The sequence below is a fragment of the Patella vulgata genome, chromosome 8, assembly GCF_932274485.2.
Source record: "Patella vulgata chromosome 8, xgPatVulg1.2, whole genome shotgun sequence".
In the NCBI taxonomy this organism is placed as follows: Eukaryota; Metazoa; Mollusca; class Gastropoda; family Patellidae; genus Patella; species Patella vulgata.
In genome coordinates, this window is record NC_065886.2 from 9,996,183 (window position 1) to 10,019,532 (window position 23,350).

The 23,350-nt window shown below is 38.7% G+C and overlaps 1 long non-coding RNA gene across 1 annotated transcript in view; it reads right to left on the reverse strand.

The window, feature by feature from the left end:
* Positions 1-22,542, reverse strand: part of LOC126831030 (uncharacterized) — a 59,386-nt gene extending 36,844 nt beyond the window's left edge. The window contains exon 1 of the long non-coding RNA XR_007684103.2: positions 21,475-22,542. This is a non-coding gene — a long non-coding RNA (uncharacterized LOC126831030). The remainder of the gene's footprint in view (positions 1-21,474) is intronic.
* Positions 22,543-23,350: the final 808 nt, after the last annotated feature.

Genomic DNA, 23,350 nt, shown 5'->3' on the forward strand with positions numbered 1-23,350 from the left:
TTTTAGTGATTAAAGTCAGTGCCGGAACCTCCATCATAGAATCGGAATGAACGATAATTGAGAATGATGCTACTTCAATTTTAGTGATTAAAGTCAGTGCAGGAACCTCCATCATAGAATCGGATTGAACGATAATTGAGAATGATGCTAATTCATTTTGTTTCCCACGTTTTATATCTGATTACACATTCTAAAACAAAACAATCAAAATTGTCTAATCGACAAACTCGAGAGTTATAATTATTTTAAAATGATTTGTCTCATGAAACGAACCCCCGATATCTACTCCGAGTTCTCGATCAGTAAAAAAGAACGTATCACCATAATGACAGCTAAGTTTATTTCTCCAATCCGTAGAACCTAGGTCAGTCTGGAAATCACATTCTAAAAATAACCTCGACGTTGCAGGAATTGCTGACCACCGAACCGTCCTCGCAATAAATTCCTTCAATAGTGGCGAATCTAGGTGGGGGCCCGGCAGACCGACTCATTATTAAATTTCATTAAACATGCATTATGCAAGAGCTAAATCTGTCTGTTGCAGGTCTTTCAATAGGCCTTAAATGTTATATACACTATTAATTGGATATTTATTTACATGACAAGACCATGATCAAATCTCGGTGCCATCGGTTAGGTCCGATTTTAAGTAGATTAGAACGGTTGCGTCATTTTATGATTTAATCTAGAAATGGTGAAGCGAGGCTAAATCCCGAACAACCCATCTTGTCAAACTTTTAAAGGCTAATATCTTGGCTCAGAATAAAGTAACTTGAATGAAATTTTTAATATATTCATTTGCATTATCTCTGTTTGAACTATTATAGCGAGAACGGTCTTACATAATATGACTTCTGTACAGTGAGGATGTAGCCGATGAAATTTAATATTGTATATCCTATGTGTCCAGAAACCATTGACATTTCCATGTTTCAAAATTTTCTCGGTCGGAGCGGGTGAGGAATAGGGAGACGCCCCACCCAATCGCCTGCTTCCGCCACTGCAGTCAAGGAACCTGTTCGCAACTCTTTCTTCGGTTTTTCAGATTCAAGACGATAACCTGATACAGAGAAATAAATTTGATTGGGTCAGAGGGCTAATGGCTTTTATTGGTTGATTGTCATGAGAGGAAGTCATACATATTGCATTACAATTGAACGGTCTTGATCACCGAGACTTTAATTATCTGGTTAACAGGTCATAATGTTGACGAGTGACCGAGACCTTGAGGTTCAGCTCATGGGGTGTATCAAAGGTGAATGAAAACTCCATCTCTTGTTATTTCCTTGGTTATGATTCTTCTCATGAATAAATGCCATTGGAATCTATTGACAGTAACGCGGGAATAATCTAAGAAGATTTGAAATGAAATAGGTTTAACCTCCTACGCCGATTGGGAGAATGGGGATGGCATGCGTCATGCATAATGCTATGAGGTATCTTCCCGGACAGCGGCGCTACAGCCTACTCTTATATCAGATTCCAACTGCCAAAGGAATTTTGAACATTCACGCCAATATATATATACAGAACCTCGGGTTTTCGTACCATCCGAACGACTACACGTTGTCCCTTGTCAAACCCTGATCTGTTCTGAACCACTGACAAGGGCAAATCACGCAAATGAACTTTCTCGGTTCACACAGGGGTCGAACATGGGAACAAAACAGTCTTACCCACTGAGCCACCGGGGCCCCCTAAGAAGATTTACGTACTATAGACCCCAGGTTAACTAAAGAATATTGGGTTTGATAATGATTTACAATTGTTGTACCATATATATATAAAACCATGGTGATTAAAACCTGAAAATGGATGACTTGACCTCAGTGAGGGGGTCAATCATAGATTAACACAGCATGAACAGAGATAATGAGTAGATTTTAAAAAATAGAGAAGGATATTGGTGATTAATATTAAGTCCACTATAACCAATTTGGTACTTGTTTTGGACCATTATAACATTAGGAACGGAAGTTAATCCTGCACTTTAATGGTTATATACATCGGCTAGATCTATTTGATTAGGCCAACTTCAAGGTCACGAGATGTAAACAGGACTAGCGCTAATCCTTACTCTAGACCTAGCCCTAATGCTTATTCTAACCCTAACCTACAATCCCACCAACAATCACGTGCCCTAACCTTATTTACATCTCAGCGACCTTGACGAAAATTGATCCGGCCTTAACAAATAGATTAAGCAATATACACGTGTGTTCCATTATCACTAAAAACAAAATACAATCTGAGTAATCTGAAGTAATTCCTAGGCGTAGTAATTTCAGTCGGGATTCACCAGTCTTTATCCATAGAAATGTAATATACAGTGTCTATTTTTACGATTTATCTTAATCTAGCTTAAAAATACGCGGACGTATTTACCTGCAATTTTGCCCAGGAAGAGCGCTAAAATTTTCTGTCAGGAATCTGGTCCCCCGTCCCACATTAGTGAAACCAGGCGCAAAACTCCCGTGGAACTTTCTCGGCCAAAACAAAGATCGAACCCACGACCTGGTTATTCTCACTTGGCCATTTGTATTAAGGAAGTTAACATGGTTTTACTTTTACAGTTTCTTTAAACATGACATTAATATTAGAAAATCTTGTTGGGTGTTCAAAAGCTAGTGTTTGCTCCGAGAAAACGTCACCAAAACCCCCTCGTTGGTCATGGATGCGTTGCTCACCAAGATATACGAAGTAAAAAGCGGACATGAGTTTTAAAAAAAAATCATAACGAATCCGCAATTCAAATTACGCTACAACTTCAGATTCGATCCGAGAAATTCTAAGTAATCAGTTGCCTTAACAGGGAGCATTGATTAATCCGTATTTGACGATAAAGACGTTAAATTGACTAAAACTTTTATTGATGGTGATTGTATACGGGTTTATTTATGGGTTACCTAATTGCTGCCAGTCTTTAAATTGTTCATTACTGAAGATTGATTTTGTTCTCTTGTCACTTAACAGGCCAATCAAACCAGACTTGTTGCGCTCGTTTAACTTCCGTAAGTGATTTCCACGCATACATTCAAGAGGTAGACAAGTGGCGAATGACGAGGGTTAATTCGGGCTATGTTATTCGAAGGACTAGATTTGCTACTTTGTTAGGAAGGAGAGGAGAAACACAATAGACACAAAACAAAATAACAAACCTCCTAATAGTAAGTGCAAGAAAAACACATCACATATACACAAACATAGAGAAAGAGAGGCTTAGGTGACAAAAACTAAGTTACCCTGGGACTAACATACGGTTCAACTCTATTCCAATAATGCACTTGCAGATAACACACAAGATTGGACAGGCGACCCTACTCCCTATCAAGTACAAACTGGGAAATCGAAACCACGCCACATAACAACTGCCCTCATATAAACAAAGAGAAACCATTAAGATAAAAGGAGAACATGATCTAGGACACTATCCGCCATTTTTTTCTAAGAATGGAGCTCCGTCCAGTCGGTGAGAATGACACTGACAATCAAACCGGAATTCTAAAATATACTACCGTACCCCCGTCCCCCTCTCCCAACCTTTCCAACATTTAAATTATGGCACCATTTTCCCAGAGAATCAACATCCGAGTTTTTTATGCCACATTTTCACTTCTACTGACATCTTTTCTAACAATATAAAATTGGAAAAATCCAGGTGTTTTTGTTTCCGAAAATGTTTAGCATTTTTTTTTTTTGAAACTTTTGATCGTTTCTATCACGAACATATTGACCTTCTTAACCACGGGAAGATGGCAATCACAGTTTTAGCAACCTATTATTTGGTATTTCTTATGGGAGAAAGTTGTAGAAAATAATAATTTACTGATCCAACTTTCAAGTTAATTACGATGTGTAATACCTTATATTCGATCAAAAAAACAAAATAATTACTTTCTAAAGTACGGAAGGTGGACACGAAACAAGAATTTGTGTGATATATATGAACGTAAGCATTAAAAATTGTCTAAGATGCAAAACAATCGAATTCTAACCACCAACAAATTTAAAGACGGAATGATAAACCTAATAGATTTTAAGATTTTACTTTGAACTTTCAAATGCCTTCATAATTTAGCACCAAAGTATTTATCTGAACTTTTAGAATTATATACCCCAGACAGAACCCTACGGTCATCTGATAAATTACTTTTAAAGCAAAAAATTGTAAACCTTTCTAGTTATGGGACACGTTCTTTTAGTTATTTTATGGAATCAATTACCTTTTAATATTCAAATTTCATCATCACTAGTTAAAAAAAACAGACTAAAACTGTCTTATTTTTAAAGGCTTATAACAAATTTTTACACCTATTATTTTGTCTATTGTAGTTCTTGTATGCATTTTTAGAAATAATTGCCTATTTAATGTATTTTTAACATTTTTGATGTTATTTACTTTTTGAATGAATGTTTTTGTTACACTCTAAAGTGCCCTTCAACACATCTGTGAAAGACGCGCTATATAAATTTGCTAATAATAATAATAATAATAATAGAAGTACACCACCCATCTTGGAATTGTAACGTTATATACAAATTCATTAATCGATGGACAGTTGTCCAAGGAAAAATAATGCCAAGTTTCATGTCGACCGTACATTAATTGATGGAACTTAAGATGTTTGGTTTTTTTCAAAGAGCATCGCCCCCAAGAAAAACAACAACAAAAAGAAATGGAATGAAATGAGGTTTAACATCCTTCTGTTCTGCTCCGACTGGACTAATGAAGACGGGCATACGCCATACAGTTTGCCATGCGAGCAATTGTACCCGGACAGCGCTAAGCCCTACTATTACATCGAATTTCAACTGCCAAGGGATCTTTTACGTGCAAGCCAATGTGTACACGGGACATCGGTTTTTCGTCCCATCCGAACGACTAGACAGCTGCCTTTGTCAGGCCCTCCGTCCTGCACTACTGACAAATAGCGATGAACTTTCTCTGCCAACACTGGGAGTGAACCCGCGACCTATAGGCTAGTGAGCCAGCTTCTTACCAACTTAGTCACCGTTGCTCCAAAAACGAAAAGAGCAACAAAATGCGTTGCGGTTGGGCAACAGTTCCGGGTTCAAAAACATGATTATGCGATTATCAGAAATCCAATGATTTTCAAGAAAATGAAATAAAATGGGGTTTAACGTCCTACTGTTCTGCGCCGACTGGGCTAATGAAGACTGGCATACGCCATATAATGTGCTATGAGGGAAGTTTTGCCCGGACAGTGGCTCTACAGCCTACCCTTATATCGAATTCAAACTGCCAAAGGATCTTTTACGTGCACGCCAATGTATACACGGGACTTCGGTTTTTCGTCCCACCCGAACGACTATACGTTGTTCCTTGCCAGGCCATCTGTCCTGCACCACTGACAGGGAGCGAGCCAATGTCCTACTCACCGATTCACTGCTTCGTGTCATATAATATAATCAATCTTCTCTTGACATCGTAATTACACATAGACCAATAATTCTAGAAATAAACTTGTATGTTTTCTTTCTTTTTGTCCACGTGTTTTTCTTCGTGTCTATTATTTTTTATATACTATTCAAAAAAAGTAGGGGATATTTGATTTTTAAGTGTTATTAAAGTCACCTAATGAAACTGACGAAGAAACAAATGACAAAATGAAATGAAGTTCACATTCATCGATTTATTCCAAATGATCGTTAGACTAAGTAAGGCACAGACTGACCATTATAAGGGTAAAATGATACCCGGGGTCAAACAGCAAAGTTACCACAGCATCACAACCAAGTCAGTAACGGGTAAATCCTCCTCTGTTTGCCAAACAAGCATTGATCCGACGTGGCATACTCCTAATGAGACGTATAAGGTCATTTTGGTCCAGATTGTCCCATTCCTGTTGCAACGCAGCAGCAAGTTCTTGGACATTGGCAGGACGTTGTTGACGTTGACGTAACCTCTGTCCAAGCATATCCCAGACATGCTCGATGGGGGAGAGGTCGGGACTTAGTGCTGGCCAAGGTAATGTGGTGATGTTCTGTTGTTGGAGGTAACCTGTAACGATCCTGGCCCTGTGACATCTTGCGTTGTCATCCTGGAAGATGAAACGGCGGCCATGACGTCGTGCGAACGGCACAACATGGACTGCCAAGATGTTGTCCCGGTAGTACTGGCCTGTAACACGCCCTGCAACAACATGTAAAGCCGTTCTTCCAGCAACAGTGATGCCTCCCCACACCATAACAGAACCACCCCCAAATCGATCATGTCTGATGACGTTAACGTCTTGGAAGCGCTCGTTTCGACGACGTCACACCCTCCTACGTTTGTCCAAAAAATCAACAGTGAACCTTGACTCATCTGAAAACATCACATTGCTCCAGCGTCGATTATCCCAGTGTTGACGATCCCTACACCAACGACGTCTTGCCTGAATGTGATGATCTCTCAAACAAGGGATCACGCGAGGACGTCGGGCGCGAAGGTGACCCCTATGTAGTCGATTCCGAATCGTCTGGCCACTCACTCTCACACCAGTGTCTGTTTGAAGACGAGCGCTGATCTGATTTGCTGTGATGACACGATTTCTCAAGGCCAAGGTACGGATAAATCGATCCTGGGCTTGAGTTGTCGCCCTTGGTCGACCTGAGCGTGGTCTGTCCTGTACAGATTGTGTATCACGGTATCTGGACCATAGCCTGCTTATGACAGACTGAGAAACATTCATCGTCCGCGCCACAATCGCCTGTGTTGTGCCGATCTGTAGCATGCCAAGGGCACGTAACCTTTCATTTTGGGTAAGCCGACGCATATCAAAATTGGTTTTCTGGTCACTAAAACAATTAAACTGATGTTTCCACCCTGGAATTCAATGCCACAATGACTGTAACATTCAAAGTCAGAGTCGTGCAAATCTTGGGTTGGACCCCCATGATGATCCCAAGCATCACCTGCATTTCATGCGGTAGCTATTGGTGCGTTTGGGCGTCACATGTAACTGGAAATGTTTCTTCTGTTAGGTTCTATAGTGACTTTTTTCGTAGTCATTTGCATATTTTAGTATTATGCCCCCAAAATCAAATATCCCCTACTTTTTTTGAATAGTATATTTAACACCATACTTTATATGAAAACATATTGTTATTACTATTTAAAAATAGAAATAAAGTTGTATTTTGGGATCAGGAATAGCAAAGATATGTTACTTTAGTTAAATGAAAACTCAACTTTGTATGAAATCTAAAAGAAACGTCAATGGATCTGAAAGTGATATTTTTGACAACAGGATATAGAAATTATATCTGCCCGTGAAATGGTGTAATACAATACATGACGCTGGATAATACCCACTTTAATGCCATTCCTAGACAACTCTATTCGTTAATCCCAAGTGAGTATACTTAGTTGTCAGAATCCACAGACTTAATCCCACTTGTCGGCAGCAACTGTAAGGGAAAACAAGTTCTGAGATTAAAGGGAGAGCTCAAAATATTTTTTATTTCATTATCAATTTTTGCCATGATATATATTTTTAGAGTTAACGTTGTTTTTACTTGATATTTTTGAACAACAATTCTGGTTGTTAAGGGCCCGTGTTTAAGAGGGTGCATACAATAGCTAAATATAGAGACCCGCCTACTCATCCAATTGCAACTGTTCAGGGTTCTGTTCATAGCACGCTGTCCCTTGCCAGACCCACACTCCTGCAACTGGATATTGGAAAACAAGTGTTAGCATCCCGTGCAAATTTCTCGGTCAACGCACGAATCAATCGTAGGACATCTTTGTTACTGAGAACCATCATAGCCACAAGGACATTTCAGATATGTAGATAAATTTGTGAATATTTTAAACATTAACTACAAACCTTACCTTTAACGAATGTACAGATCATATCTTTAACAAACATTAATTACAGACCGCGCCTTTAACAAACATTAACTACAAACCGTACCTTTAACAAACATTAACTACAAACCGTACCTTTAACAAACATTAATCACAGACCGAAACCTTTAACAAAGGTTAACTACATACGGTACCTTTAACAAACATTAACTACAAACCGTATCTTTAACAAAGGAACAAACTGTACCTTTAACAAACATTAACTACAGACCGTACCTTTAAAAACATTAATCACAGACCGTACCTTTAGCAAACGATTGATTAATGAAGTGAGAGTTGGTGTCATCAATTCGTGATGTAGAATAAACTGTGAAAATCGACAGTTATAGCCCAGACTTTAACTGCGCTAATTAACACATTCTACGTCTTTTCCAAGCCCGATTGTAATTGCAGGCAAAATTTCCCTCATACCACACTGTATGGCGTATGCCCGTCTTTATTAGCCCAGTCGGAATCAACAATATGTTTTGGATAGAATAGAGACTGTTGATACCAGATTAACTTAGCAGGATAGCTTTCAAATTATCTCAGATTTTGATTACCTCTTTGGTTAATCGTGACCTAAGCTCCACGGTCTTTCCTAACTGTCAGGCCGCCATTTACGCTGTCTGAACTGAAACCGTCATGAACAGTAAAATCTCGTACATGTACCCCGTCTTCAGAAAAGTAGTTTTCAATTCAACAAAATATCTTACATTAGCCCAGTCTGTTCAGAAAAGCAGGACGTTAAAAACTCCATTTAATTTCATGATTTATTCTGAGAAGTATCATCAGTTTTTCGTGAAATAGAAAGAATATCGCTTCATAAATATTGGCATTCAGGTAATATTCCATAAAATGTAGGTGTATAGGTCATTACATGGCGTATGCCTATCTTCGTTAACCCAGATTGTCCAGCAAAGTAAAGGTTGTTTGAGAACGAGTGTGGTCGTTTTGTGTTTTATGTTAGGTTCCCACTATCACGATTGAAATTATGGTCAGTCGTAGCAATCGTGTTGATCGTGTCGAAACGTATCTGCACGTACCAGATCGTGGACTCAATGGGGACAATCCTATCGTAACACATTGCATGACAGTGGGAACCTAGCATTACGTGTGTGGGCGAATTTCACCGGAAGTACAACTAATACATTTGTTTGTACCTCGCTGTATTTTATAAAACTACTAAACGCTAGGCAGAAACTATCCCAATTCAACAAATGTTTTACAAGGATAAGATCTTTGGTGTGCCGAATTCCGGAAGCATCAGATATTTCGCTACGGATTTCACACGCATTTGAAATTTCGTCTATTTGACCAGTACTCACATTTCCCAAGGTATCGTTGCACAGAAGGCTTTCTAATACAGATGGAGCAACATAACTATATAGTGCACAAATGTAAACGCTTTTCGCCACAGTAAAGATATCAGGCTTGTTTAGTTTATTCAAATTAGAAAATAAACATGTCTTCAACTTTCCATAAACGGATATTTTACTTCATTTTGACATGAACTGCTTGAAGCAATCTCAACGGGAATACTTAAAGGCGAGTTATCTGGTAAAACATTATGCAAAAGTGTCCTCTTAATATATAGTTCTAAGACTATCAAACATTAGGTGGCCGAATGGTGAACGCGTGTGCGTTGGATCATAAGGTCTGACATTGAGTTAAGTGGCGTGGCAGGAAGTGGGGTCGCTGGTTCAACCTCGTGCATTTCCCCAGGTCCCCCGCTTTCCTTCCACTGCTAAATACCCCTAGCGAATTGAAATACAATTGAACCAATTCTATTTTCGACAAGGACCCCCCTCCCCCCAATGTCGAGGTCGAGTAGGAGATTTAACATATAACAGATACACGATTATCTATAAGCTTGGTGCCGACATGGCATAAAACTAAAGGATTATTTTAAAGATTAAATGGTTATTACACAGAATTGGTAGACCTCTTCATCTTAATTATAAAGTTCTTTGTCTTGTCAAACTCAAACGTAATTTTGTTCCCGTCTGAAATATATAGCCCTATAATTTGCTTATAAATCACCTCCTCTGCTTTCCGATTCACCACGTCCCCTGTGTTATGTAATATATGTTCTGTGTTATTTAATATGTCTGTGACTATTAAACTATATATACTACCATCGCTTAATCTGGCCTCGTTTATCTCAACATTTGTTGTGACAGACTTACTCTTTGTAGAGTGTCATAGTTGCGAAGGTAGCATTAATCGTTATTGTTGAGTGGGCAGCCGTACACTTTATAGTTGCGAAGGTAGCCTTAGGCTTTTATTTGCATAGGTAGCCCACTATTTATATTTGTGGAGGTAGCTTTGCTCTTTATACTTGTGGTCGTAGATTTACCCTTTATAGTTTTGGCGAAGGCTTACTGATAGTAGTCCTACTAATTATAGTTGTGGTGGAAGCTTACTGATGGTAGTCCTGCTAATTACAGTTATTGTGACGGGGGCTTACTGGTGGTAGTCCTACTAATTATAGTTGTGGCGAAGGCTTACTGATGGTAGTCCTACTAATTATAGTTGTGGTGGAAGCTTACTGATGGTAGTCCTACTAATTATAGTTGTGGGCGAGGCTTACTGGTGGTGATCCTAATAATTATAGTTCAGGTGGAGGCTTATTGGTGGTAGTCCTACTAATTATAGTTGTGGTGGAGGCTTACTGGTGGTAGTCCTGCTAATTATAGTTGTGGTGGAGGCTTACTGGTGGTAGTCCTACTAATTATAGTTGTGGTGGAGGCTTACTGGTGGTAGTCCTACTAATTATAGTTGTGGTGGAGGCTTACTGGTGGTAGTCCTACTAATTATAGTTGTAATGGGGGCTTACTGATGGTAGTCCTACTAATTATAGTTATGGTAGAAGCTTACTGGTGGTAGTCCTACTAATTATAGTTATGGTGGAAGCTTACTGATGGTTTTCCTACTAATTATAGTTGTGATGGGGGCTTACTGGTGGTAGTCCTACTAATTATAGTTGTGGTGAAGGCTTACTGATGGTAGTCCTACTAATTATAGTTGTGGTGAAGGCTTACTGATGGTAGTCCTACTAATTATAGTTGTGATGGGGGCTTACTGGTGGTAGTCCTACTAATTATAGATGTGGTGGGGGCTTACTGGTGGTAGTCCTACTAATTATAGTTGTGGTGAAGGCTCACTGATGGTAGTCCTACTAATTATAGTTGTGGTGAAGGCTTACTGGTGGTAGTCCTACTAATTATAGTTGTGGTGAAGGCTTACTGGTGGTAGTCCTACTAATTATAGTTGTGGTGAAGGCTTACTGATGGTAGTCCTACTAATTATAGTTGTGGGTGAGGCTTACTGGCAGTAGTCCTACTAATTTTAGATGTGGTGGGGGCTTACTGGTGGTAGTCCTACTAATTATAGTTGTGGTGTAGGCTTTCTGGTGGTAGTCCTACTAATTATAGCTGTGGTGGTGGCTTACTGGTGGTAGTCCCACTAATTACAGTTGTGGTGGAGACTTTGTGGTGGTGGTCCCTCTAATTATAGTTGTGGTGGAGGCTTACTGGTAGTAGCCCCACTAATTACAGTTGTGGTGGAGACTTTGTGGTGGTGGTCCCTCTAATTATAGTTATGGTGGTGACGTACTGGAGGAGGCTTACTCTTTCTAGCTGTGGTGGCGACGTACTGGAGGAGGCTTACTCTTTCTAGCTGTGGTCGCAGTCTTACTCTTTATAGTTGTGTGGGTGGCTTAACTCTCTATAGTTGTGGAAGTAGGTTTAATACTGGTCTTCACTGTGTAGTTGAGTTATCAGAAAGATATCAGGCTTGTTTAGTTTATTCAAATTATAAAATTAACATGTCCTTAAAATTCCATAAATGGATATTTTACTTCATTTTGACATGAACTGCTTGAAGCAATCTCAACGGGAATACTTAAAGGCGAGTTATCTGGTAAAACATTATGTGAACGTGTCCCCTTAATAGTTCTAAGACTGTCAAACATTAGGTGGCCGAATGGTGAACCCGTGTGCGCTGGATCATAGGGTCTGCCATTGAATCAAGTGGCGTGGCAAGGAGTAGGGTCACCTGTCCAACCACGTGCGTTTCCCCCAGATGCCCCGCTTTCCTCCCTAGCGAATAGAAGTAGGTTTGCTACTGAGGTTGTCTTCACTGTGTAGTTGAGTTATGGAGGTAACCGTTCTCAATATAGTTTATTATAAATATTCTCAAATTGACCCTTTAAACTATGACTGACACGGTTTTTCTAGATCAAAATTCCGAGAAATGATTAAATGTCATAAATAAAGCAAGATGCAGTCTCGCGTTTAATTGTTTCTTTAGATGTACCCGGGCTTGAAATTGTTGCTATCGTGAATCCAATAAATCCATATGAAGCCAGGATAGTTTATGACTATTTACCGATCTGTTTTTGTTAATCGAGAAGGATATCCACATGTCTCCGCTCCGACTACAAGGAATATCACTAAGGATAAAATAACATCGTTTGTGATTGTCTGTCTATTTTCGTATTGAGTTATATATAAAGCATATAATTTTAAAATTTTATGTTTTTATTTATTATATTGTATATCGAAAATACTGACATATAAATTGTAATTGTGCGAGTATGGCGGATAATGACCGGAATATGCCATCTTTTCACTGTTGATGCTAGGGCCTCAGATAAGCCCAAATGTCATGCAGTGAGAAATGGGAATATACTAGGCGAACTGCATGGGGTCCCTAGCTGTAATTCACTTACATCAAAATGATAACTAACAATCTAACGTCTTTTATTTTGGGCGATATTTAGCGACATATAAAAACTATCATTATGTACGGCATTATTCACTAAAAGGAAAAAAAACATTTGCCATCAAGACAAAAATCTCTTCTGTAAACTTAACAAGGGGGATGCTTAATTATTTGGGACATCAGGCTTAAGTCAATTTAACAAAATCCATAATGCGTAAATGGAGGAATCATTGATCGAGGCTGAATACAAATTTGGCGCTAATTCATCCTAAAAACGTTTCCGTTGAAATCGCAGTTGGGACAATAAAGGCTGGGGTAAACGAATAGCAAATCATCAACATTTAATAGGTCACTGTAAAAACATTTTATAACTATGCATTGTCTGTGTGGTCTATAACATGATATTTTGTCCTTGACCGCGCCATTACCTAATCCGCCTCTGATTTCAGGAACCAACAACGTGATGACAAATTTATTATCTGAGATGATACAAAAACCATTTTAATAACGTTAATAGTTTTGATTACGTCGTGATCTAGGTTCAAGCCGTAAAGACAGTACAGATACAAATGAATAAAAAAATATATATATAAATCCTTACTGGGTAGATAGAAATAAAGGAAGTATGTTTTTTTATCTTAAGTCATAAACATTGAAATATTAAAACCCTTTATTGGTGTATTTCATGAAGCATAGGTAGACGGAAGCACAACGGAAGCATTAAGTTGGGTGACAATCTGATTAAAATACCAATCTATATTTCGTTTCGTTTTTTTTTTATACTTTCGATGGCCTGCACTTTCGATGGTACGAGCGGCTTTTGACATATAACGCCAGACATTGATTTTTGGGTGATCGGCGTTGACGTTTCTATAGGTTTACCCACAGACCGTTCCATTGGCTAATCCCTCACTTCAACCAAAATGCCGATAATGCAACATCTCATCAACATCCTAGTGTAGTAAAGATAAGTAAAACGAAATTTTGAACTATAAAAAAACGAAACGAAATAGGATCTGTGTTTTAATCGGACTGATTGAATGGAGAAAGGTATAAGTGATATGAAACATTAGAGACTTTTGGCAAACGTAAATTCCTGGTCCGCATCGCGCATCCGTAACGATTTTGCGTGTGACGTCATCAATGCGTGTGTATTTCTCATACGTGATACGGCACACGGATACGGCAGCACGTATCGAACAGCTTTCATACGGAAAAGGTCCGTATAACATCGTCGTCTTTTTACCGTATATTTTGCTACATTTAGACGCTGAAATATTGTGCCGTAGCGTTTTTATGAATATATGTATATCCTAGAACACGAAGGTGTATATTTGACGTGATTTTAACCATGGCAAAGACGACTTCACTCCCTTCAGGAATTTATAGGCTAGGTACTTGACTAGTACTGATGTTGATCTTGGTAGATAACTGCCATTATGCTGTAATAGAACTACGCTCAGCTCAGCTACCCATACGTACGCGGCGCGAAAATCTGCCAAAACTCTAAAACTAAATTAACGCAACGTATCAGGTGACGATACGAATACGTTATACGGATGGGAAAAATTCCATTTGCCAAAAGTCTCTATTGACACGTGGCACCTATCAACAATATGGTGGTGATAGTCATAGAACTCAATAATCTCACTGAATAAGTCTTTGTTCGACACATTAGTACACGGTAATCCAAGTGAACCGAATTACTTAATGGGGAGAAAGAAGAAATAAAATAGCTGAGTTTGGTAAATGTAGCGTAGTTTTTCCCGTATCAGAGCTTTTAAACGTTAACTCGATTAAATAAGTTGATAAGGAAAAGAAACAGTAATGGCTGAACAATCCCGACAGAAAAATCGACTATGTTTTAACTCTCGACCATTAGAGACTTTAAAGATATTTTTGACGTGGCTTTAAGATCACGAACAATAATAAAGAAAATGCTTTTAGGAAATTTAGCTCCGTGCATTTGTCCATTATCATCGGATTCACTTAAAGTTCAGATCCCGTAGCGTGGAATTGATGGTAACATTTTAATGTTTTTGTAAGTTGTGACGTAATCCATATATCTGTAGGGTATTGGTTTGGTGTCATGACCATAAACCAGAAGTAGAAATTACACGGAGTTGATGGAATCAGACTAGTTATTCTCACCCTGATTGACGTCCATGTTAAATCCATGACATTTCATCTATAACATTTATTTTTAACATTCTGATAATCATAATCTTTATAACCATAAAGACCCCAAATATGATAAAAAAAAATGTTGAAAGCGGCTTATACCATTTAGATATTTTGTTAGCCCTGGTTACAGATAAAAGAAGCTATCGGAAGTGACGTCATTTTAGTAGGCGACCAGCCTAGTTTATGACTGTATACTTCTTGATCCTGCAGCCCAAAATTCATGAATATTCACTAAAACCTGGCATAACAAGCAAAAAGGGAAAAGTGGCAGGGGTGATTGCTATAAATAGAACTGTTATGAGATCAGGGGAAGCAGCAGGGTGGGTATGGGGAGGCTAAGCCCCCTCCCCCCCCCAAAAAAAAAAATCGAATTATCCCCCCCCCCCCAAAAAAAAAATATTTTGCAGACAATAATGATTTTTTAGGAATGTTCGAATTGGTAGGCGACCCGTAGGCTCGCAGCATCGTCCACCGAGGCCTGCTTATCATGAACACCTCCTGATCCTCTTGTCTTGATACCATACGTGCGTTGTACATAACTACTGTGAGGCGTGTTGGTCTACTGTCACTGAACACGTGTACTCGCTCATCACACTCACGTACTCGCGGCTCCTCTCGTCTCGCGTAGTGCTACTGGCCTAACATCCGACTCGTGTCCAGTGTTGCCATTTGTACTGGCAGAACATTTTTGAACGTTATGAGATTGAGAATTCGATAGCGACGAAGACAAGACGATGGATGTAGGCATAGGCGTAAGGGGAAATTTTTGACTGGGGGGGGGGGGGGCTGGCGTGGTGGTTGGTGCCCAAAAAATGTAGTTAGGTGCTTAGTATGTTACATAATAATAATAAATTTGCTGTTAAATTGGACACATTCAAGAACACAATATCTTTTTTTATACAACTTTTACAAACTACAATTGTGTGCCCCCCCCCCCCCCAGCCCCCCAGCTCGTACGTCTCGTACATGTATAACGATAGATACAGTACAGACAAAGATATTTTGTTATTTCTTTTTATAAAAAAACCACGTTAATAAAATTATGTACACTCAATTACTTACAATCAATATTCCATTAATAATTCAATTTCTGATAATAGCAACTAGACTAGGTATTTGTTTTCATTCTGGCTTGTCGTCAAGAATATAATAGTGTTAGGTATATTCTATTTGCGATTTTATGTAGAAGAAGAGTGAGAGGGTGTGGTTTATGTCAATCTGTTTAAAATACAGATCTATATTTCGTTTCAGTTTTTTTTATTCTTTCGATGGCCTACGTAGTAAAGACAAGTAAAAAGAAATTTTGAACTATAAAAAAAACGAAATGAAATAGGATATGTGTTTTAATCAGATTGGGTTTACGTCCACTCGACAAAAAACAGGTCATTTCCAATGTTTGCTGTGCAGTTGATTTATCAGAATGTCAGTGAAGGATGAATATAAGTTACATAGCGGTGTTCCGGAAACGATAAGCTTAAATTAGGGTGCTCTATAATATATATACACATGCATTATGCAAGAGCTAAATCTGCCTATTGCAGGTTTGTCTTTAGGCCTTTAAGGTTATCTAAATTAATAATTTGACATTAATTAACTTATCAAGCCCATAATCAACCCTCGATGCTAAGGTTAGTCTGCGATATTTAGTGGATTTGAATACGTTTTGTGATGACCATGTAGACATTTTAGCTGAAAGGCGAGAAACTGGGTATTCGCGATGATATTTTCTATCCAGGAATCTAAGAGGTCCCCAGCTGGTTCAGTAGCCAATCGAAATTAGTGACGAAATATGCAGGGCTTGATAAGATATACGGAGTTACACCGAGATCACCTTCTACTGAAGATGTCCTGCACTGGAGAGAGAGAGGTGGATAGAGAGAGAGAGAGAATTGCTATAAATAGATGATCTATCGAGATGCAGACCATTTAACGATGGTCTGCCTCCAACAGGATTAAAACTAGTACCTGTTTCCCCTGATCACATGACAGCTCTATCCATATCCCCACCCGGGGATTTAACGTCCACTCGACACAAACTGGTTCAACTTTATTTCAATAATTTGCTTGCGCGTTGGGGTCGCTAGCAGTGGGAGGAATGGGGTAGGAAACCGGATGACCTGGAGAAACCCCACGAGGTTGGACAGACGACCCTACTCCTTGTCACGTACAACTGGGGAATGGAAACCACGCCAGTTGACTCAATGACAGACCTTATGAGGGGTTTAACGTCGTCCACTCGACACAAAATATGTCATTTTGGGACTATCATATGGTTCAATTTTATTTCAATAATTTTCTTGCACGTAGGGGTGTTTGACAGTGGGAGGAAACCGGAGGACCTGGAGAAAACCAACAAGGCTGAACAGGCGACCCTACTCCTTGTCGCGTACAACCGGGGATGGAAACCTCAATGACAGACCTTATGATACAGCGCGCATCTAACCCCCATGTCCTGCACTAAGAACCAGTCAATGATTATAAATACACAGTTTGATTGAATATAATAGATCGATATTATATACATCACTATAGGACTGTGATAGAAAGTTTATTATATTAAACACATATCGCTTCATTGCTTAGGGAATTGTATTGTTGTTACTTTTAGAACTTATCTCAATATTGAAAAGCCAGAAATAGAAATATTTACGAGCTTACTTAATCGAGCATAGCTAACCCGGGCAGTTGTCTGTACATGTTAATACATTTTATTATCGTACTGGCCTGTTCCTCGATCCTTTCGTGAGAATAAAAATATCCGTTTATATATAAAAAAAAAAAAAAACAAGTATCATCGTACTTATGGACCAAGAACTGACTATGACGTCATCACACATTTACGAGCTTACTTAATCGAGTATCACAAACCCGGGCAGTTGTCCGTGCGTGTTAATACAGTTATTACTGTACTGACATACTCCTCGATCCTTTTATGGGAATAAAAATACCCGTTTATAAAAAAACCCAAAAAGGGTATAATCTTACTATGGACCAGGAACTGACTATGACATCATCGCAAATATATGCGAAATTGTCGAAGAAACAACAATGAGAAGTTCCATCACGATCGTACAACAATCATACTACCCGCAGTGTTACGATGGATTAGAGCTAATCCAACTAAACACTGCTTTAATGGAAGCAAATTTCTGTTCCAAATTATGACTGGTCAATAGCCCGATTAACAACCAATAACTAACTGTGTAACAATATGATCACGCTTTAAACAGAGCTCCAAATTGGACCAAATATGTTTACATAACGTTACGTCATGACTCACGATTTTAGTATGCCCAATTAACCAGTGCATAGCAGAATATTGCAGAAAAATTAATTGCGTGACAAACGAGGCTGTCAACATGATTACAATGTAAACAATACTGTATGAAGCCGAACAAGACTTTCACTGTTTTTAATACCTTAAATCACTGTCTAGAGATTAAACGAAGGGCTGTCATGGTGCTGTACGTAGGATGGATTTGATTGAACGGGAAGAATAGAACACTCCCTCAAACGCTCAAGTATTAGAAGCCAGTCCAGCAATGGGCAGTAATACGATAAAATTTATGCTTGAAACCGCTTCAAAATATTTGACCAATCACAGGTACTTTCTTACTGATCAGCAGTGAATATTCGCGAGGCCGCGACAATCACTGATAAGGATGACACCAATGCGACTTGATGAGCCATAAATATTAACTTTTTTCCCCCGACAAATTCAATTCTAAAACATTTTTTTTTATGTATTAGAAAAATAAATAAAGACGTTTGACATATTTGTAGGTAAAAATTAATTCCTATTTAATCTAAATGCGTATTAAAATGAGTAAGACAGCATTCTGCCCGAATCAGTAACGTCGTATCTAAACAATGCATGCGCTATTGAGCCAATGATTGACGCCGCGTGATGAGACGTCACGTTTTGAAAGTAGTCATCTTTTACAGAGATAATAGAAGACTTTCATAATCCTCTGTGAAACAGATCGAGTACTTTTATGTAAACCTCTACTCACAGTGACCGTTCTTTAGGCGTAATAGCCACGTAGGCTTACCCAGGTACGGAGGATGTTACGACAAATACCGATTACACCCGAGGGATATAGAAGCTGTTTATTCGGCTACTTAGTCATTATTACTGTAGACTTCTACACGTTTAGATATTCCTGCAAAGTTATACAACACCCAGACGTATTCTGATTAATAGTCTCGGTCAAGCCAGCCTACGTTGTCGCCATTTCGACAACATCGAATATTGGCCAAGATAAATGAAGACGGATTATGTGGACGGTAACTGGAAGTCTGGTTGTTCGCGTATACCCTTTACGCAATGTGAAATATTTCCGCTCTGAATGAATCTTTAAACATATTTAGATCAGTCCTGTCTCTGAGATTGCATACAATCGATTGACGCATAACCTGCATTTTGTGAAATTTTCTACGAGGTCACTCACAATTGCATGTCCATTTTTAACAATGCTGCCATCTTTTCCATCCCAAAGTAACACTGTATTTTGGCTTAATCATCAACTTTAAGTGCTATTTCGGGCTCAAACGGCGTCCCTTTTTTCACGTGAAAACGACAATATAATCTGATTGGTTGAATTCGCGTTAACGCGTCATGATTGACGTCGGTGATAGTTAATTGAAATAGACATTCTGACACTTGTAAAACCATAATCACTGTTGTTGGAAATAAAATCTGACATAATTTCCATGTATCCAACATTTATTCATAAGGATAAATATCTTTAAATTCCCGAGGTATTTGTTAATGTACGAAACCAAACTGTTTCTGACAGACTTCTAACTATTAGCATTGGACATAGCAGGACGACGGGGTTTTCTTTATATAAAAGAATAAAAGGAAATTGTAACTGTGAAAATAAACCGTGTTTTTGTTAGGAGAAAAGGGCGTCACACACTACGTATACTTTTACCGCAAACGAAAATGCTAACTTTATATATCTACCTAGATTGTTCAATATCTGACAATATTGGTGTCAGTCATTATCACATACGTGATAGAACTGAAGTGACGAGTACAGATACACGGGCGAATTTCTGCTCACTAATAATTCCTTGGAAGGCCAGAAGTTGCTATGTGGGGCTGTTAGAGTATATCTTATAATACAAAATAGTAATTGAATGTCACTAAATAAGGGAAAAGGAGATAAATAGAAATTTTCCCTACATTTTATAATTATTAAAAACATTGTAATTCACGGAAAATCGCCCGTGTATCTGTTATCACTCGTCACTTCAGTCAGTTATGTAGAAGGATACCTCGTGTTTTTCGTTTGCTTTCGTCACTTCCCTTTCTTGAAATCTTCATAACTCATCTATCGTAGCAATGATCCATGTGTTAAAATTGTATTTAGAACGTGTTTAACCATGCAGTTATATCAGTCATATATGATAATCCGTCATATATGATAATGACTGACACCAATATTGTCCTTTAAACCGTGTGATGGATGGGGTGTGTGAGGCAGGATAGGGTAGGCGTACCGAAATAAAATGAAATGGGGTTTAACGCCCTACTGTACTTCTAAACTGGGCTAATGAAGACGGGCATACGCCATACAGTGTGCTATGAGGGAAATTTTGCCCGGGCAGCGGCGCTACAGCCTACTCTTATATCGAATTCCAACTGCCAAGGGATCTTTTACGTGCACGCCAATATGTACACGGGACCTCGGTTTTTCGTCCCATCCGAACGACTAGACAACTGTCCTTGTCAGGCCCTCCGTCCTACATCACTGACAAGTGGAAACCAAGCCGGAAAATCTGGATGAACTTTCTCGGCCAATTCAGGGAACGAACACCCGACCTCCAGACTAGCGAGCCAGCGTCTTACCCACTTAGCCACGTGACCCTCCAGTAGGCGTACCCCTTCTAAAAATATGACATCATTTCTCATTGCTTTAGTTATCTATAGAACACCTGATGCCACCTCCAATTTATGGAGTTCCCGCAGCTAACAGACGAGTGGTGTACTTTGAGATTTATAAAAAAAAAAATCAAAAGTATTTTAATTGAAATAAAATGAAACACAGTTTAACGTCCTACTGTTTTGTTTCGACTGGACTAATGAAGATGGGCATACGCCATATGGTGTGCTATGAGGGAAATTTTAGCCGGACGGTGGCGCTATTGAATTCCAACTGCCAACGGTTCTTTTACGTGCGTCCCATCCTATCGACTGTACGTTGTTCTTGCCAGGTCCTCTGCCCTGCATCAATGACAAGGGGGAAAATCCCAGTGAACTTTTTTGCGCCACTGCCGAATTATTAACATATCTTTAACGTAGAATATAAAGTCTCTGTCGCAATCACGTCGGCTTTCATCGCTTGGCGGTTGGAATTCGATATAAGAGTACGCCTTATAAACACAATGTATGGTGTATGCCCGATTTCATTAGCGCAGTACAGGAGCAGAACAGTAGGACGTTAAACTCCATTTCATTTCATATATACCGGCTTTCTAGACCGAATGGGATGTCATGTATTTGAGAGAGAGGGAGAGAGAGGGGGAAAGCGAGGGAGGGAGAGGGGCAGAGAAAGAGGGGGAGATAGAGATAATTATGCTTTTGGTACTCGAATTCAAGGCGATTTGTGCTAAATAACTGCAATGGTTGTGCTGGACGGACTACCACACCACGCCCATTGTGTACAAGTTTTTAAGAATATGTAAGTTAATATGCCTACCTGAACATTGTATTGCGTAGTCTCCTGTTGTAACTGTTGTGTTATCCGTAATCAATGTATCAAACATTCATGACATGCAATTCTACTTGTCCTGGTAATTACTGTTTTAAGACGATTTGTGGTATAAAGGAGCTTTCCAGCCAGTCAATACGACAGCTGATCATTTACACAATCACCAGTTCCATATTAGAATTACACCCCACAATGCCAAGCTAGAACAGTCTTAAAGGTCCGGTGACGTGGGAAATCAAGCACAATGTTAAACTCTTCTCAAATAATCGAAATCATTGTATTAGGAAAAGTTTTTCACGAGAATTCAATCAGTTTTAAAGTCAATTTATTCATGAGAATTCAAGCAGAATCTTAAAATCAAATAGAAGTCAATTTATTTAGAAAAGCCTTTCCAAATTTCGCGCTAATAGTTTGTTAATACAACAATCAAAATATCATTCTTGAAGTATACATCGTTATCGGCAAATGGTACCACACGATTTTCCAGAAGACAGTGTTCTGGCGCAAACTAAGAGTACCTTTAACTTCATGTGTGAATTCATCAACCGAAATGAAATGAAATGGAGTTTAACGTCCTACTTTTCTGCACTCCGCCAACCGAAGTCAGGAACAGATTTTATAGTTGTGTTTTATTAACTGCCGACATGGAACCATTTCAGTGATGAAGTTTTGTCATCAACGGTGTTAAGAGAAAACGAATTAAAAGTTGTTTACAATTGTTAATAGGTTGGACCCAGGACACCAGACTGTTCCAGAATGGTCGTCGATGTACAAATTACATCAACAAAAGTCGGGAACAGAATTTATATATTTTATTAATTGTCGGTAGCAACAACGTCAATACTGAAACGACGCTTAATTTACGTCACCAATGGTGCAAATTGAATTAAAGATGTTCACTAAAGTTTCGCTTAATCACAACTTACCCCATTAAAACTTACTCAAAATATCCATCACATTTTAACATTCTCGGAAAATAAAATCTAACAGTTGCTGAAAGAGACCATGATCTAAAAGTTTAATATGCGAGACAACACAGTGTTGAACGTCTGTCCAAGAAATCAAAACGAGGTTAAATATCTGATAATCCAATAGATACAGACACACATGTTTACACCAAAGAAGTGCGATAGCCAATCAGATCACCTCTAACTTTTGTGCAATAGCCAATCAGATCACCTCTACCTTTTGCCGTATTAAACAACGCTAACTTTATAATAAAGACACTAGTAGATAAAACTAATTTAAATGTTGGTCAGTCAAGTGTTTCGCGAAACAATAAAAGTTGATTTTTTCCAGGATTTGGATAAGCCAGGCTCTCTCATTAGCTCATTTCATTACCAAAATATGCCAAATATTGGATTGATCCGAAATCACCTTCTGTTGCTGCGAGCTGCAGAATCACAGAATCACTGCCTATTGGTTTCTATGATAAAATGAGTAATTTTGCTGGAAGGCGTCCCCAAGGCATCACTTAGCTGAATAAGTTCATTTCATTTTGATGTAACACATATATATTGAAACCAATAGCCACTGAAATAAAAGCTTGCAATGGACTCCAGTTTTGTATTATTAAATAATGTCACAAGTTCGAGAAAAAAAACCAACCTGACCACTGTTACAGTTGATTTACAAGGCAGATCCGTCTGTTTAACAGCTTTCTGGGCATGGCACTTAAGTCTAATAAACCACCGTCGGATCCACTGACCATAAAGATAGCATCGTACTATAACACATAGATTGCTATATGACAGTGTGCTCTCCACGTGTTTTGTTTGGGGTACTGGGCTATCGAAGCTACTAGTGTCAACAATATTGATCGCGTATATATCGGCCTTATAAACCACACATTTCATGTATATTT